Here is an 18,192-nt window from a genome sequence, read left to right as displayed (position 1 = left end):
TGGTTTTACTATGTGACTTGCTAAGTATTTCTACTGCATTGATTATAAAGAATAGGATTCCACTGTTGCATTCACCAGAGTCTCAAAGTCACATCTTGATGGAAAATTAGTAACATCAACACTCCTATACTTGTATAAGAGTTTCAATGTAATAAATTATATTAATTAAATTAGCTAATTTTATCGCTATTTAAATTTATTATTATTATGAAACAAAAATTTGCAAATGTCCAAGACAATTTAATTATTTTCTAAGTGCTAATGTGTCTGCATGCAGCTAGACTACAGGAAATAAAACAACTTTGTAGAATACAGTCATATCTTTGTACTGAGTTCTCATATGAAAAGAGGATCAATGGTTAGGCAAGTAATTTCCAACTTACCAAAGACCATAATTGTGGAGTTCCTGAGAATTCACCTGATTCTTCTGAAAGAACAAAAATTGTTAAAATCATGTGATGAAAGTAGTCGGCAATAAAATTTTTCTAAATCAAAAAATGACCACTACTTATTTTCCCAGCAGTATGCTTAACAGATTATTATATTTAATCACCTTCAGAGTTATAAAAACAAGCATCATTATATTATTTCAAGTAACTAGAAAAGATTAGGATTTGAATTTAGGACTTCTGGATGCCAAAATCTGTGCTTTATTCCCCACACGGCTTTCTAATGTATATTATGGGTATAATCAAAAGAAAGGCATTTAAAGATTAGTAAAAGTGCAAGGAGGATAAAGTTGAATTATTGTATTTTTACTTTGGAGAGAAGTTTTTTCCCTATCTTCATCAGAATGAATTTCACTTATAGAATAGATAGCATTGTTCCACATAATCCTGAGTAATGGATTAATATTAGCCATATAACAAAAAGTATGGCCAATTTTCCATTTCAGAAAATTCTAGTATGGGGCACTAAGCATGAAGTGTCATGTTTATTCTAAATGTTTTTATGGTATGTTCTGTAAGCAATTTTCTTTTATTTCCTTTGATAGAACATCAGCATGCAGTAATTTAAATGAACTTACCACCACTGTGGCATAATTGTTTTTCCACTGTTCTCAGAGGCAATGGGTTTAGGGATGTCGAAGAATGATGGAGAAGCAATATATTGTGCGACTTGTGGAGGATAATACCAGGCAGCATAGGGATGGGCATCAAGCTGATAGAATTGTGGGAAAGGCTAGAGAGAAAGACCATAGAGAAAGAAACAGTGTATGAAAAATTGCTGTTTTGAATCTCTGAAAATGAATCATTGCATTCATTTCAGACATGGCTATTAACATCACAAGAGATGTTTACACTGTGAGAAAAAAGGAGAAATCACACTATTCGCTATGGGGGACCATGGTAAAAGAATTTTTGGAAAGGGCTTTTTTAGGGTACCTGAGGGGCAATGAATAAATCACTTCTTCAAGGTCAATATTCAGTGTTGAACTCTAAGAACCAGCATTACTAACACAGGTCCATTTACCAGAGTCCAGAGGAAAGTAGTAGTGTGAATTTAATTATTATATAATTTATAAACTTATGGACATTTGGACTGGAAAGAATAATTTTTGCCATTTAATTTTATAGTTTAATTTTCCATGAAAGACTGAGCTCAAAGAAAGGGAAGAGCCTCCCACCCAAGGAGGGTCTTTCAGAAATGCCAGGAATAAAGAGAAAAGAATTCTCCAATTCCTAGCTCAGTGCCCCTTCATAACCATAAGGTTTTGGTGCCAAAACATTATCTTCCTTTCTGAAATTTTGGAATAGGTGCGTCTATTCCAAAATCATGAGATTTTACTTTCTTCTATGTATTAATGTAATTCTCTATATATTCAGGTGGAAAATATGTGTTTTTCAATGGAATTAGAAAAACCAAAGAAAGCATTTCAAATTTTGCTGTGGTTACCTATGTAAAGATTATAATAAATAATGATATCTGATACTTTCTCTTTATTAAGTCATTTATATAAAAAAATAAAATATATTTACCTCGAGGTAGAAGTAGGCCGGTTCCTTAATAGAGAGAGAGGTAAAAATAATTTTGTGATTTAAATCCAGTTAAATACCATAATGGACTAAAATATTACTACCAAATACTTTAATTAAGATTATAATTATCATCCTCTTTTTTTTTTAATTACATGGAAAGGTGAAGATAGTGTACTCCTTAGAGCTCAAATGAAGTGAGTAATTGCCTTTTCTTTCCTCATACTTTAGCCCGTGAGTGATGAGAGAATTTCAGAAGAAATTTGAGAGTAAAATCTGATGCACAGTGAGGAATCATTATCATAAAATTGATTGATGACTACTATGTTTTGAATCTTGAGGAAAGTTTTTAATCCATAATCACATTTGTATGGAGAAAACTCCATGGTTTTCTTTGCATGCTTTATTTTTTTACTTAGCATGCCATATATATGTTGAACCATCAATGGACCAAGGCAACTGAATTGAATGCACAGTTACTACCTGTAAAAGTGAAGACACAAAAGAACACTGCAAAAATATGGATATGGGAGTTTGGGGAGAAATAAGTTGATAGATCCATACTAATTTCACAAATGAAAAAGCAATGCATAAAGAGAATAGCACAATTTACTCAAGGTCATATGATTAGAAAGTATCATATCTAAGATTGAAAACTCAAGTTATTTTCACTACACAGTACTATAGATTAATAAAAAGTCAAATTTTAACAACACGAATAGTTAGTTGATGCTGTTCTGACTTAAAAGTTGACCTGAAGCTATCTTCACTCAGGGATGGCCATAGAATCATTCTTTCATTTTCCTTGGGAATTTAGATCCGATCTTCCATAGCAATGTTAGAACAAGCACTGGAGAGTCCAACACTCATCAACAACTAAGAAATACTAGCATAGCACTAGTTCATGATGCAACTAGTACAATAATCTCCAAAAAACAGACTGTTAATAGACAGTTTGTGGCAGTATTATAAAACACACACACACAGTTACCTGATTCACTACTCTCATAGGCTCTCTCTGGAAAGAAAAAGAGAATCAGGGTTAATTTTTAAGGCTGAATAAAACCAAAGACGTAAGAAACGAACTTTTTGAAATGCTTTTCATGCTAGAGATCTGGGAACACACCCTAATAATTTTGTCAATTGCATTACCTAGATACATTTTTTTCTAAGACATATAAAACATCCTCAATAATCCTCTTAAGATTCACTGAATGACAAGTAGTGATTGAAGGGCTCCATGATTGGAATTGGTGTAGCTGTTGATAGGAATCAGAATTGTAATAGCAGCACATATTTCACAGAAACTGGCTGTCACCTTAAAAATGAAATCAGAAACCCCAGGAGAACTATGGAATCAATGGAATGTAGGGCAGGGGAAGAAATGGTTTCTGTTATGTATTATAGATAAACTCATGCCACAGATGAGAAAGAAATCAGAGGACTGGAAAGTTTTTTGACAGAGACATTTAATATCTCTCCAGATGGTTTCTTCAAAAGGTGTCAACTAGTAAATCTCCAATATGGCTTGCTTAAAAGAGCATAATTGTAAGTGAGTTTGAGTTTCTTAAACGTAAATTGAATTCAGGAATCAAAACATGGACATAAAGATATAAAATTAAGGAATATCTTAAGAGAGAAATTAATGTAACCATGGAAACTAACACTTCATAGTGTTTAGAATTATAAATGTGCAGCCCATATCAGGTGAGACAGACAGAACAGACAGCTCCTATTCCAAAGAAGAGTGACAAGTAGTTCTCCTCTTTCAGATTGATTAATATAAATTATTTTAGAAAGTTGAGAGTGAGAAATAACTGCTTGAAAAGAAAAAAATATCTTCAGAAGTGTGAGGCTATTTAAAAACAAACATACTTAAGCTCCACAATATATTATCATTGTGCAATTTATTAAGCAAAATATTACCAGTTGGGCATGGTCTTCCTCATTTGTTCTGTGAAGTTGTTCCTATGTAGAAGGAAATATGTTCCAAAGTACTAAGACATCTTCTGGTATATCACATTCATTTTACAATATACAATGAAATTTAGGATAAGCTGTATTCGATGTCAAAACTATGAAAAATAGCAATACACTTTTTATTTTCTAACTTTAGGAAAATTATTCAACTAAAGGCTAGACTTACTATAGTTTGGAAGAATAAAGAATCTATAAGGCTCATACCCAGGGGGAAAATAATAACTCACCAATTCCCTAGGACTACATATTTTCTGTTCATGACTATTAATCACTTGTTTAAATTTTATCTTTGGTAAATTTTAAATAAAATATTACCAGATATGGGTGGTAGAAAAATTTCTCTCTTGGAATATAGTTCTGTTAAAAAAAAGAAAGAGGGGAACATATTATAAAAGCATAACATGTGAAGAAAATACTAAAATATTCTAGATTTAATAAGTAATCTTACATGATCATGAATAGCTTCCTAAGAAAGAGAGAACATTTTGTTTTAGTATATTGATTTTATTCATGTATGAATAGCAGACATTTACTAGGTACCTTCATTCACTTAGGGTCTATGCTAAATACTGGGGACCAACTATGAAATGTGATGAACACTATGAGCAGGACCCGTGTAGTTCTAACACTTGTGGAGGTTACAGCCTAGTCATATCATAACTAAGGTACTAAAATATATTATTCAGGTAATTTCTTAGATTAGTAATGATGCATTCCAGTGGGGTATTGATATATTTAAATTTATTTGGACTATAGACACAAGCAACTTGGAAACTGAAACAAGAGTAACAATTGAGGTCCAAATTAAATTCATTACTGACTTCCTTCTCCTTACATTTGTAACAGAAGAAAATGTGAAAATATAATTTTGCTAAATTAAGACAAGCCCTTTTCCCTAAAGTCCTAATTAAGTCAAGTTTATTTGCTATATAACTAAAAGAAAAAAATTTGGCCTCCCAAGTGAAAGACTATATACTCAAAAAGATCGAAATTAAATAGTGAGAGAGTGTTGTGCTAATTGATATGTGTTTGATCTATCCATACTATTAGCAGATAGTTTATGACATCATAGTTCAAATGCACATCCTGATGAAAGACCTTCGTAATGTTGTCAGAAGTCTCATGAGCACAGCAAATTTTATAGAGACTGGGGAGTGGTGGCAGGAGAAGGGGAAACAAACATTTTATTGCGCTTGCTACAAGCTAGACTCAGGGATAGCTGAGTAGTAGATAGCTCATTAAATATTCAAAATAACACCAGCAAGTGAGAAAAAGCATATTTCCATTTCACACATAAGGAAACAGGTCCAGAGACAATTGGATCAATCAACTCGACAGCTCTTCCTTAGAGAATTCTGACAAAAGCAATTTGAATGTTTAGGATTCCTGATTCCTTCTCCAGAGACTACACTGTTTCCTTAAATGGAAAGTTTATTTGGCATATCTGTGCTTTCACAAGGAGGCATATCTAAGGAATCACCATCCAGAACTGAATTTGGGAAAATAAACAGAATAAATTCCTGAATATAATGCATCATCTGGGAGGCTCTAAGAGGATTTGATGTAGAATTTAGTCAAAGTAAATTTCTCCCTGGTTAACAAATATGGATATGATATACAACATTAGTTTTGGCATAAATAGAAATAGCTGTGACAGTAAATACATAGGCAATCATATGGATCATTTATGAATTATTATTAATGTCAAGGCTAGAATAAATAATTTCTTGAAAAATTATATATTTAGAAGTCGACCCAATTTAAAATTTAATTATTTTAATTCTGCAGAATATTATTTTGTATTATTATAATAAAATATTACCAGCTGGTGTAGGTTGTATTTGTCCAGGCTGAGAAGGTGTTCCTATTCAAAAAGAAAAAAATATTGTCAATTTTGTGGATATCATTCAGTCCACTTCCATCATTTTCAAGTAATAAAGGTAGAATACTAAAGTGCCCTTTCCCTGGAGTAAAGAATGAAGAACTAGTAATCCTACTTTAGTGTTATTTCTACCACAGAGAATTTGGACTAATCCAATTATTCTTTCTTTAAATCATTAGAAAAACTATTTTCTTAACTTATTTTTAACTTAAAATAAATTATAATGCAGTCAGATATAAATGAGTATTCAGGCAATTTCACTTACAATGTGTCATGTCAGAATTGCTAAAAAAAAAAAAAGAAAGTGGCTTTGCTTTCTGGTTTTTGTGGAGTAAGTCAGAATATTAGATGAAGTGGGAAAAAATGATGATGTTTCTGATATGACTCACATTTACTGAGTGCTTACTTTATGCTATGTCTTGCTTGTATTAATTGCTTTACATTATTAAATATTTATTATTGTGTTGTCATTTTAGAATTTAGATTATAGACTTATAGCAGACAAGTGAACTGTCTAACATCACATGCTGGTAAAAGGTAGAGCTTAAAGTCAAACTCAATTCTGGCCATATCTATAGAGTGCCATTCCAATACTCTGCTATTCAGATCCTAAAGTAGACTATAACACACAAATATTCAAATGAAGGCATGAATTAAATACCTGGGGTAAAAAAGTTGTTACTTTTATTTTCAGAAGGGATCAGTAAACATCTAGAGTCTGTTAGACTGCTTACTGTGTATTAAAGTTTATCAGATATTAAAAAGGAGAAATAATTATCAATATAAGATTCTTACTCATTCCTTGGTACATTTGCCTTTGATAAACTTTTAATAAAATTTTACCAGATAGGGGCTTCTCTGGTGGCGCAGTGGTTGAGAATCTGCCTGCCAATGCAGGGGACACGGGTTCGACCCCTGGTATGGGAAGATCCCACATGCCTCGGAGCAACTAAGCCCGTGCGCCACAACTACTGAGCCTGTGCGTCTGGAGCCTGTGCTCCGCAAAAAGAGAGGCCGTGACAGTGAGAGGCCCGCGTACCGTGATGAAGAGTGGCCCCCGCTCGCCACAACTAGAGAAAGCCCTCGCACAGAAACGAGGACCCAACAAAGCCAAAAATAAATAAATAAATATATTTAAAAAAAAAAAAAGAAAAGAAAAAAAAATTTTACCAGATAGCGTTCAGAGGGCACATCTTCCCCTTGAATGTGCTTCTGCTAAAAAACAAAAAACAAAAAACAAAAAAAAGTTTAAGGAAATTTTAACATATCACAGAAAGTGTTAATATATTTTAAATTTAATAAATATATCTCACCTCATTGTTATTGGGAACAACTTCCTTAAAAAATAAAAACATGCATTGTTAGTTTTATGACATTAATTTACATTCAAGGTAAGAATACCAATTAACCAGACACTCCATTGCTTAACCGTGGTAAACTGATTTTAGCCACAAATTCCTGGGTAACTTAGACAAGATAAATAATTCAAGATACATGTTGTCTTCATGGTTCTCTTTTCTCTTCTCACTGCTTTCACCAGGGAAGTTATTCAGAATGTTGGAGGTGAATGTGAAATATTCACTTTTATCAAACTCACAGAAACTCCACATAATGGGGTTGGGTTTATTTTGTAACCTGGATGAAGGTCTTCTCACAAAGTTAAAGGAAGGACCTCATCACCCTGTATTCCTGCTCTTTTTCTCCTTCAGGTTAACAAAGGGCAAAGGACTACAGTGTCTGATTAACCTAGAATTGACTGATTTCTACAAACGGTATATCATGTTTATATCATTGATTTAGAAGCATAGCCATTATTGTAATTTTTAACAAGATTTAGGTCTACCAAAATCTGGGAAGGTCAAAGCATATTAGAAAAAAAAAAGTTTGGGCACCAAAGATACACAGATAGTATTGTTTGCCCAGAGAGAATTCTGTAACTTTGTCTCTGACAAATATTTGCTTTCTTACATTTGTTGGGTTGATAGCCTTGTATGTTAAAATAAGGATAGAGCTGTATACATAGTGTCTTGTACAATGAGACCTTAGGGGACAGGTAACCTTCAAGGTACAACAAGTTTTCATAAACATTTTCTAATTGGGATACTGAATTAACATCAAAATGATTTACCTCACTTGATGAACTGCTGCCAAATTCCCTTTGCTAAAAGAAAGAAAATCATGACTCTGTGACTTTTAGAATTGGAAGGAAACTAGTTCCACACTTTCATGCTGGGTTGCTAACTCCTTGTTTAGAATTACAATTTGTATGAAAAGATTTAAGGCCAATATAAAGTACATTCTTGGATTGTCAATTTTATTTAAAATGTGTTGGAGAGGGGAGTATAATAACTCACCTGATAACTTAAAAACAAGTTTTTATTAAAACAAACACAGATACATGCTTGAGTAGAATGCACATGCATATATTTCTGTGATAAAAATGAAACCTGGAAGGAAGAGTCCTGTTGAGCTGGGCTTGCCTGAAACCCTGGGTTGAGTTTCTATTCTCTTATATTGGGGCAGTTTTGATGAGAATAATTTGGAAATATTAAAATAGAACAACCAATTTCAGTATGGAATAAAATTACACTAGCTTCTAAACCATCTACCCTTTGAAATATTTAGCTTTTTTCCTAAGTCATGGATGTTTATCTTTACATATGGATATAATTTTTGTTCCCAAATACATACTAAAATATTAATTTTAATATGCAACAAACTATTTGTCTTTTGGGAGAGTTTTTCCCATATTTTTAGATTAGGTAGCATAGCCCATTGATCCTAGGTAATTGCTGAAATAGATTCTTTCTGCCGAGGACCGTCCTCAACATACGAGAGTGAGCTCATACCCTGGGATGGCAGAAGCAGGGTTTTATTTTTATTTTTTTTGAGTCTCATGTTTCATTTTGAACACTCATGCACATTTTGCTTTTTACTCTTTTTTTGAATAAATAAGCAATGTTCTTCCTGATTATCATTTAAATGACAAATTTCCTCTTCTAATTTTAACTTTATCTAGCTCCACATTGTACATTCTTGGGTATAAAAGCCCTGTTTGAGAAGTTCAATCTTGCTCGATTTGAGAAGATAGCTTTCTTAAAGCATAGAGCATATATTATCTATGATATATAAGCACAGAGTTTATTAAAATAAAGGTCTTACCTCGGGGTCTTCCATGCCATGATCCTTAGAAAAGAAAAGAGAATTAACTTTATTTTTCATGAAAAACATTCAAATGTAAAATGATAATTACCAAATAAAATAGATGCCAAAGGAAATAGAAATATGTGGCAATACTGAAGTGATAAGGAAAACAAAAAAATCTACCTAACAAACTAACCAAAGAATTTACCCCTTTAATCTGCATTTCAGAGTTTAATAAAAACTATTGTAGATTCTTATATGTAGTGGTAAATCTATGTAAATAATCCTATATTTTCCTTTAACTATCCTAATCTTTTTTTCTTTAACTTGACTTTTGGATGACAAAACAGAGCATTGAATTAAAGATCATGTGATAAATAAAAGTGCACAAAGCATTGGTTCAATGATGTATAAATATTTAAGCAAAATGGATTTTCTCCATCTAGTGTGTTGTGTTCAGTTTTCATGACCATAGCAATATAGAGAGCAGTGACATGAGCCCTAGAATTTACACTCAAAATATTAGTATTGGTTTAGTTTTCCAGCTAATTCTGGCCAACATATATGTTGTATCTTTTTTGTTCTTTGAATTAGAGATATCTGTTTTAGTTTTGACCTAAGAGAATTATTCATTCATTTTGGTTAGGGTACTTAAAGGAAATGTTTTTAATTCCTTCTTTTCCTTATATTATATTTAATAGTTTTAAAATAAAGAATGTTACTTCAGTTAATTCATTCCTGGTATCCTGCCAAGAAAAGATGATCATTCAGTTATGAAGGATAATTAAAAGGATATATATTTTATCTCATAAATTTTGAGTACCTGTGTGGTCTCTTAATACCAAATCTATTAAAAACCTGATAGACAACCCAGTTCAAAAAATCATGTTTAAAGAAAGTGAATAATCAATTATGACTATGTAAAACATTCTTGGAGCAGATACATTGTTTTATATAATACTCTTAGTATTCATTCATGAATCCATTCATTCATTCAGTTTTGGTGAAAAGTGCAAACAGTTGGTCAGTCCATAATTGCACTCATTCATTCATTCTCTCATTCATCCATTAATTCATTCATACTAATGGCTTGTCTCCTCCTAGCTACAAAGTTAAATCAATCAAATCAATATAGAATCTCAGTAGAATCCATTAGTCATTTTGAAAGTTCAAGGAAAGTATAAATGCCACAGGAAAACTTTTTTCTAAATTAAAATATTTTTCCTACTGCAGAATATATTTTTTGACACACTGTCTTAAGAAAATTTTTGTTACCTTGAGTTCATCACTCTGCTTTTCTCTCAGAAGTTCTCTCCATTGAAACCAATAAAGTGTTGGTTATAAAGTGCATTTTTGAAAGAACTAACTTTTAAAATAATTTAAATATCATTGATGTTCCTTACCCTGCTCAGTTCATTGATGTTTTCCTTAAGGATAGAAAAAAAGAGAGAAACATTAGTAAAGAGGGACATAAACGAATGGATATCTATGAGAAAATGTACCTTCATTGTTCTGCTGCAAATTAAAAAAATAAATATGCTTTATTGTGAATGCATTAATATTTCTTGCTATATCATTCCTTGCCTTGTGTCTCATTGCTAAGCTTTTTTTATTTAAGCTGTCAGTATGTAAATGTGCACTTAAAAATATTTTAAAATTTTGTTCCACTAAATTTTACTGTTACTATCTTTAACCTTGTTTAAGTCAGAGCTCTGAGTTCTCTTGATCTCTTCTGTCTGGTTCAATAATCTAATGTTTTTCTCCATAAAAAAGCAATAAAGTATTGGCACGCCACCACAACACTCACTGGACAGAACAAAACTTGCTTCCCTTTGCTAACTTATAGCATATTCTGTGGAGAATTTCTTACCTCTCTAAGCTCTTCTGATAAAGGCTACAAAAAAAAAAAAGGAACGTTATGTTACAAACCATTCAGAAAAAGTTGGGTTGCCTATCAAATCTTTTAAATAGTGGTCTTGAAGTAAAATTTCTATTTGTGTTTTATTTGACAATTCAGTCACAAAATCACAGAAAATAATATACAAAACACACACAGGGTATCGTTTAGAAATATGGAACATTCCATCATAATGAGCATGAAAATTGTAAAACTCTACATAGGTTATGCAAAAGGAAGCATAAGTGTTTTGCCAAGAGTCAAAAGTGCAGGTACACATTATTATTTAAAGCAGCTTTTTAATATTTGCATATCTAATTTCAATATTCTCTGTGGGTGCTTGGATGAGTGAAAGAAGAAAAGGTTTGATCAAGTCAAGTGAAAAATATATTTATAACAAAAATTAAGTTTAGTTTTTGAGAAAAATATGTTCGTTATTTCAGAAGAATAAGTGGATAATGCTTACCGCCACAGCAAACCTGAGAAAATGTCTTTCTTTGAGGACTGCCTGTAGAAATTAAATTGTGAATTATAAAAATGAGAAACACACACCAAAAAGGAGCATGTTTTTCCATTTGAACACAAGTTCCTCATTTGCTTAGGTAAACCAAAATATCTCTTAGGTAAAATAAGAGATAATTAGTTTTAGTTTTATGATCTAATTTTAAAATCTAAAGGAGACACCATATTTGGTTCATTCTTTACCAGGCTTAAAGGTTTAGTGAGTTCATCCTTATCAAATGTCAAAGGAGGAATTGAATAGGAATGTAATCAAAACAGAGAATTGAGAGAGTAATCCAAGTACCTGAGTACCTGGATACAATTGTAGGTAAATAAAAACTGAAATGACGAAGCCATTCAACATTCATCATAGCTCACTGAAAGAGAGATTAGTTGGGGGAAACAAAGAACCTTACCTCTCTGCTATCTGGTTCATTCTGCAAAGAATAAAAAATAAATTAGAAGGCATTAATTCAATCAGTGGATAGAGTGGCGGATTAATGGCTCTTGTAGAAAGGTGTGGTAGAGATAACTAACTTAATATTCAGTGTGTAAAATAAATTGCAAATCATATGTTTGAGTGCAAGTAGAAGACACAGAAAGAAGCAATAATACATTAAAATAAACCACGGTAACATATTCTGTTTAATTAACTACTGCTCTTGAGTAATATTATGAATCATAAATATGTAAGTCCATGTACCCCCCTCTCTAAAAAGGTTTGTGAGAGAAGATCTATATTCAGTTCAATACTTGAAGATATTACAGCTCAGTGAATGTGAAACTGGCTGTTTTCTAGAGAAGGGAGGAATGGAACTAGAGTCTATGTATTACCAATCTATCATCACTTGAGTTCCACAATTAGAGTGCGTTCTTGGAACATAGAATAGAGCACTCACTTGAAAGAGTTCTCGGTGCCTGAGAGGATGTTTCTATGAAAAACAATGCAAGAATTGTAAAACAAAAAGCAATCAAAATACAATAATAATAATATCACAATACACATATAATACTATACATTTAACATTGCTATTTAAGAAAAGTCTGTATTTTAATATCTAAATTTTTCTGACACCAAGTTTCCCTAGGAGGAATAAAACAATGATTTTACTGACAAAAATCAAAGAAAAGTAAATTATCTTCTCTCTTTAGAGCATGGTGGAGAATTGAGAAAACTATGTAAAAAGATGAAAAAAAAAAAACCACACAAACCTGAATTAGTTTGAATTAATCCAGAATGATAAAGATATTATTACATTTTCTGAACTATTTGTATTATATGGTAGTTTTAAAGGTGACTTTAAATCATGATGAATATTTGAAGAAAACTGTATGCTTTTACAAATTAAATATTGTTTGTCTGGATTTTATTTTTATCACCAATTCAATTATATAAAAATTTAACTCAATCTGCATTTTAACTGTGAGAACAAGATTTATGTTTGTTAAATTGAAGCATTAAAAATGATGTTTTCTTTGGAATAGGATTATAGAATCTGTTTGCTGGGAAAACTATACCCATTTCATTTGTAAAAGGACAAGATATGGAATACTCCAATGACACATTTCTGAAGAACTTGGATCTGTATTTTTTTTTTTTTTTGTAACTTTCTGTCAGATATTTCTTTCTATTGGTGCTTCGGGTGCAGCACTGACAGAATATTGATTAAGAAGCCGGGTATTAGTGATCCTGCATTTATCCAATTAAAAAATTAGAAAATAAGAGTCATCAATAGAATATCTCAGCATTTCAGAAACTTTTGCAGCTATATTTGATAGTTTCAATGTCCAAATATCCAAGACTATTACCTTATTTAAACTGTTTTCCTATCAGGTGATTCCTGTTCATTTATTTCACCCTCACTAGCTACACCTCACAAGGGAACAGAATAACGTTTTGCTTCATATAAGTAACTGAATCTTTTCCTTTTATTTTTGAGAAGAAAGGTTATTTTATTTTACATTATCTAGTTTTACTGTCTACAGGGACCAAGGAATTTGATCTCTGAATCAGCAGAATGAGCCCAGTTTCCTATATCTTGGGAAATATTGGTTGGCATGAGCCATCTCACATGAGGGTTTGACTTAGGCTCCAAGAGTACGATACACTGGAATATGTGGCTTAACGGCATATTCGGTAAGAAAATATTGGACACATATGTTTACAAATATGCTAATTCTGTAATGGACCCAGGCAAAGAACCTAATAACATTCTTTGATGCTCTTTAGTATGTGGTTCAGTCCCTTATTTCTTCTTCTTTTTACTTTTTATTTTTAATTTTTTTTATTGTGAGGTGTTTCAATTTCAAGTCAGAGATTCTATTTGGAGTTAAGGCTTTGAATGAACTACATAATAATGATCAAAATGTGAAGGATTACCATAATTTTATCATCAAGACTTCAATATCTAATTAGAGACCATCCAATTCTTTAAGATTATTATCCTCAATGTCATGTATTTGATGAGATACCAGGAGATTTCAAGCAAGAACCTAGAACCTTCTAAATTTTCTACTGTACTCACAGGCCTGGCAAGAGCAGCAGTCAAAAGGCAGATAAGGATGAGAAGTTTCATGGTTGTCAAGACCTACAGAAGAAAACAGAATAAAAAGCATCAGGTCTTATAATAAAATTTGATTCATGAAAAACAAAATCCTTGATTTTCCAACAGAGGAGTATATTATGATAAAAGTAGTTTCATTTGAGAAGTAGTATTTTTATTCATTTAGTCTTTAATTTTGCTATTCAATGTAAATATTTATCATTCAAATTATTTTACTTAGTGCTTATATGAGATAAGAGATAACAATATCTTACTATACTTTAAAACAAAGCATTTGATCCTGGAAGTGCTAATAGGCTTTTGTCAGAGGAATAGAGAAGCATCATCATTTAAATACTACAATTAATTTTTTTAAAATCTTAGATCATCAGACTTGCTAAAATTGATAATAAACTAAAATCCACTAGGAAATGGCATTTAATTTTATCTGAAATTTTTTGAAATTGTCTTTCTCCTTTAAGTCTTTTTGGCTGCATTGGGTTCTCGTTGCTGCACACGGGTTTTCTCTAGTTGTGGCGAACGGGGGCTCCTCCTCGCTGCAGTGCACAGGCCTCTAACTGCAGTGGCTTCTCTCATTGCAGAGCACGGGCTCTAGGTGTGCGGGCTCAGTAGTTGTGGCTCGCGGGCCCAGCTGCTCCACAGCATGTGGGATCCTCCCAGACCAGAGTCCAAACCCGTGTCCCCCGCATTGGCAGGCGGACTCCCAACCACTGTCACAAGGAAAGCTCTCCTTTAAGTATTCTTAAAATCATCCTGCTCTTTTAGAGTCTTCAATGAAAAACACTGTAGGTGTATTATGTAGAAACCATTAACCTCCATCAATTTTTTAAAAAAGAATCTAGTTATTACTTTATGTTTTGCTACATTGATATATCCATGACATGACTGTGAAGATGATTGAATTGAACAGAATCATAAGATTAAGATATCTTATCATGTTTGACTTCTAGAGTTCCATCAGATTACAAGAATCCAGAAATACTTACATTTATATGTGCTGGAAAAATGGGTTCCAGATAAATTAGGAAAAATATCAGATTATACATGAAATTTGTTTATACCTTAGTCAACAAACTAATACTAGCTTATCTTATATATACTGCTTCAGTTTACAAACTGTGGAATCTGCCTGCATTAGTAAAGAAGACATATTTATAAGCCCAAAATAAATTTTCTTTTTTCATCCATTTGTATCCTTCCTAATATCTTAATTTAACCATCTTTACAAAAGCAGTTATTTATATCTAATTGTCTATCATTTATGTATACTTTATAAAATTAATTTTCTTAACCTAATGACATAGAATAAAAATGGTTTTGAAATATTCTAACAGAATTGATCTTCACTATGATAATTAAGGATATTATAAATTATTCTGCATAACAACTTTTTACAGAATTTGTCAAAAGTAATTCAAATTACTTCATCACAAGTCTATACTGAAATTATGTATCTACTTTTGCAATATATGAAAATTTATTCAAATAATAATCAAAAAATTATTTGGTCTTTATAAAACTATTGGATTTTTCACCTAAAGCTCTGAGATGGATAGTATCAAGATTCACAAATGCATTTTTAAGCTACGAGTATATCATAGGAAGGTATCAATACTTGCAATCACATAGAAGAGTTACAAATACATATTAGGGAAGAATGAAAGAAAGATTAGACAGAGTAAACCATAGTAATTTTGCTATATATAAACATAATACCTTGAACCCAAGACTGGGAAGAAGCAGCAAGCTGGGTTGATGATCAAGGTGATGGCAGATCTCTTTGCTTCACAAATATTTAAACCTAATGATTAGTAAAATGCTAATTTTGTGGTTTCAGTTCAACCAATAGGTCCATTTAAATTCTAAGAATTCTCTCAAATAGGAAATTAATTTTCTGTCTAATTCCTCTCCCAAGAAATTCTAAGTAGAGTTTTCAACAAAAGAGTGATTCATGGTATGATACTAAATTGTACAGGAAATGGAATAGCATTTTTCAAAATTAAAATATAAAAAAATCTAGATTTATGATTATGAGAACATGCTTTTATGTTAAATGAATAATTGAAAAGACCAATTTATCAATAAAATTCCTTTTATATCTTTTGAGAAATTCAATACCTATAAAAGAAATTCTTGGGACAAAAGAGGGTCTTCAAAAGTTTTCACTTTTTAACAACATACTAGACCATGAGAAGAATTCATTATTTATTTCACTTTTTAAACCTCAATTTATTCCCTATTATTTATTTTAAGAATTTACTTTGTGAAGTAACTTACATTATATGTGGTCTAATCCTTTTTTTCCCCAAAAAGAAAATACAATTGTCCTATAAACTTTGGTGCTATTTTAACTACACCAAGTAATTTTTTGTTTGCTTTGTTTTAGGTGTACTAGTTGTGATAGCATTCAATAATTTCATTATAGATTGCTTAATTAAAAGTAATAATTATTCAAGAATTACAGTTTTTAAATACTGCAAAAATCAACAATAACTCTGATTTTCCATCTTTTAAAATCAATAAATAAAAGGAAAAAATAAAAATCTGTCCCTCCAATTCCCAATTGTACTCTTAGAATTAACTGGCATTGTACACTATAGAAAAATATTATATGCTGAATAAAATATCTATACATAGGGTTTTTAAAAACTGTTGTTGATTGTGACTGCTTGTTTACAAGAGAGGAATCATAGTATATATTTTAAATTACAAAACTCTGTAGTGATATTTACAGACTATTCACAGCCATATGACAGGAACATTTTGGATTAAAAGAAATTTCAAAGTGGTTCAGGCTCTCCACACTGGGGATAGAAAAGACTATAATTTTTCATATTTAAGTTCTCTTTAGATAGCATCTTCCTTGCTGCCTGTATCACACCAATTTCAACACGGTACTAGAGTTTTCTATTTACGCTGATTTATTCAAGGAGCTGAGAACAAGCAACTGTGCTGCATTATAATACCGTGCTTTTGTCTTTTCCCAGGAGTGTATCCAGGAGAACTGAATTATTTTACTCCCAACTCATAATCATACATTAATTTGTGAAAAGCTACTGTATCTTCATTGTTTATTCATTCTTTTATTTACTTATTTATTCACAGAAGTGAAGAAACTAGACAATGTATGGGGGATGTAAAAGTAGAGCAAGACAAATCCCTGGTCTCATATTATGATGGGTAATTAATATATAAGAAGCTAATAATTTTAATACTTTTGATAATCCAAAAATAAGAGATTTGATCAAGGCTTCCAGAATACCTATGAACAGCTGAGATGGGGTCACATCAGACAAGACTTCTTAGATAGATTTGATAATAAGGCTTGCCATCAAAGGGGAACAATCAGACTTTTTAAAAGTGTCTAATCTGTGTCATAAGACAAGCCACCTCTTCCCTAAGTATATATCTACTTGTAAATCTACTGTGGGAATTCTCATGAACTCAAAATCCAGATTTTTCTATGCCCTATGGATAAGGATCTATTTCCACTTTGTCTTAACTAGGTATTGAATATAGTTTATTAGGTTTTGTATTTTTTAAATAAATCATTCTTATCATTGTAAAACATCACTGCTCATTGTAATTTGAGAAACAGGTTCATTGTAGATTTATACAATGCAAAGCCCTGTAAAATTTTAGCTTACATTTATTTGCTTTATATTGATATTTTCCACTTGCTTTATCACTTAAAGCTGTTTGGTTCCAACCACTAAAACAAGGTTCAAAATTGAGACACATATTTAGACCATTTTTGGTCAAATGGACCTCTGCCCTGTGAGTAAAGAAAAATATTAATTTTCTGATGTAATAGAGTCCTATGTAGGGTGAACATAAAATTGTTCATCCAATATTGAACATTTATGATAATAAAAGGGTCTACTCTTAATAATTATAACAAAACAATAGACATAAACCAGGACTATTTTAGGTGCACCAAGGCATAGCTACTCTAGTGATATCACAGCTGGTTTTGAAAATCCAACAGAATACCTAAACAAATGAAAGTGGTAATAGGTCAGATAAGGGACAACTAACTAGAAAGCTTTCTGTTTTTTCAAGTTTCAATATTGAAATTTTTTTTCTTGGATTCATACTTATTAGAAAAACTAACACAAAAATGAAAGGAAACATTATTAGCAATAAACATAGATTTTTGAAAAAAACAGAACAAAACAAAACTATGAGTCAAGAGGTACACTTTACTCTGCAAGGTTCTGTACACTGTTGTTACATATTCTGGTCCAG

This window comes from Mesoplodon mirus (genome assembly GCF_964341445.2).
Source record: "Mesoplodon mirus genome assembly, chromosome: 2".
NCBI classification, from domain to species: Eukaryota; Metazoa; Chordata; class Mammalia; order Artiodactyla; family Ziphiidae; genus Mesoplodon; species Mesoplodon mirus.
Note: the sequence above shows the minus strand (reverse complement) of the source record.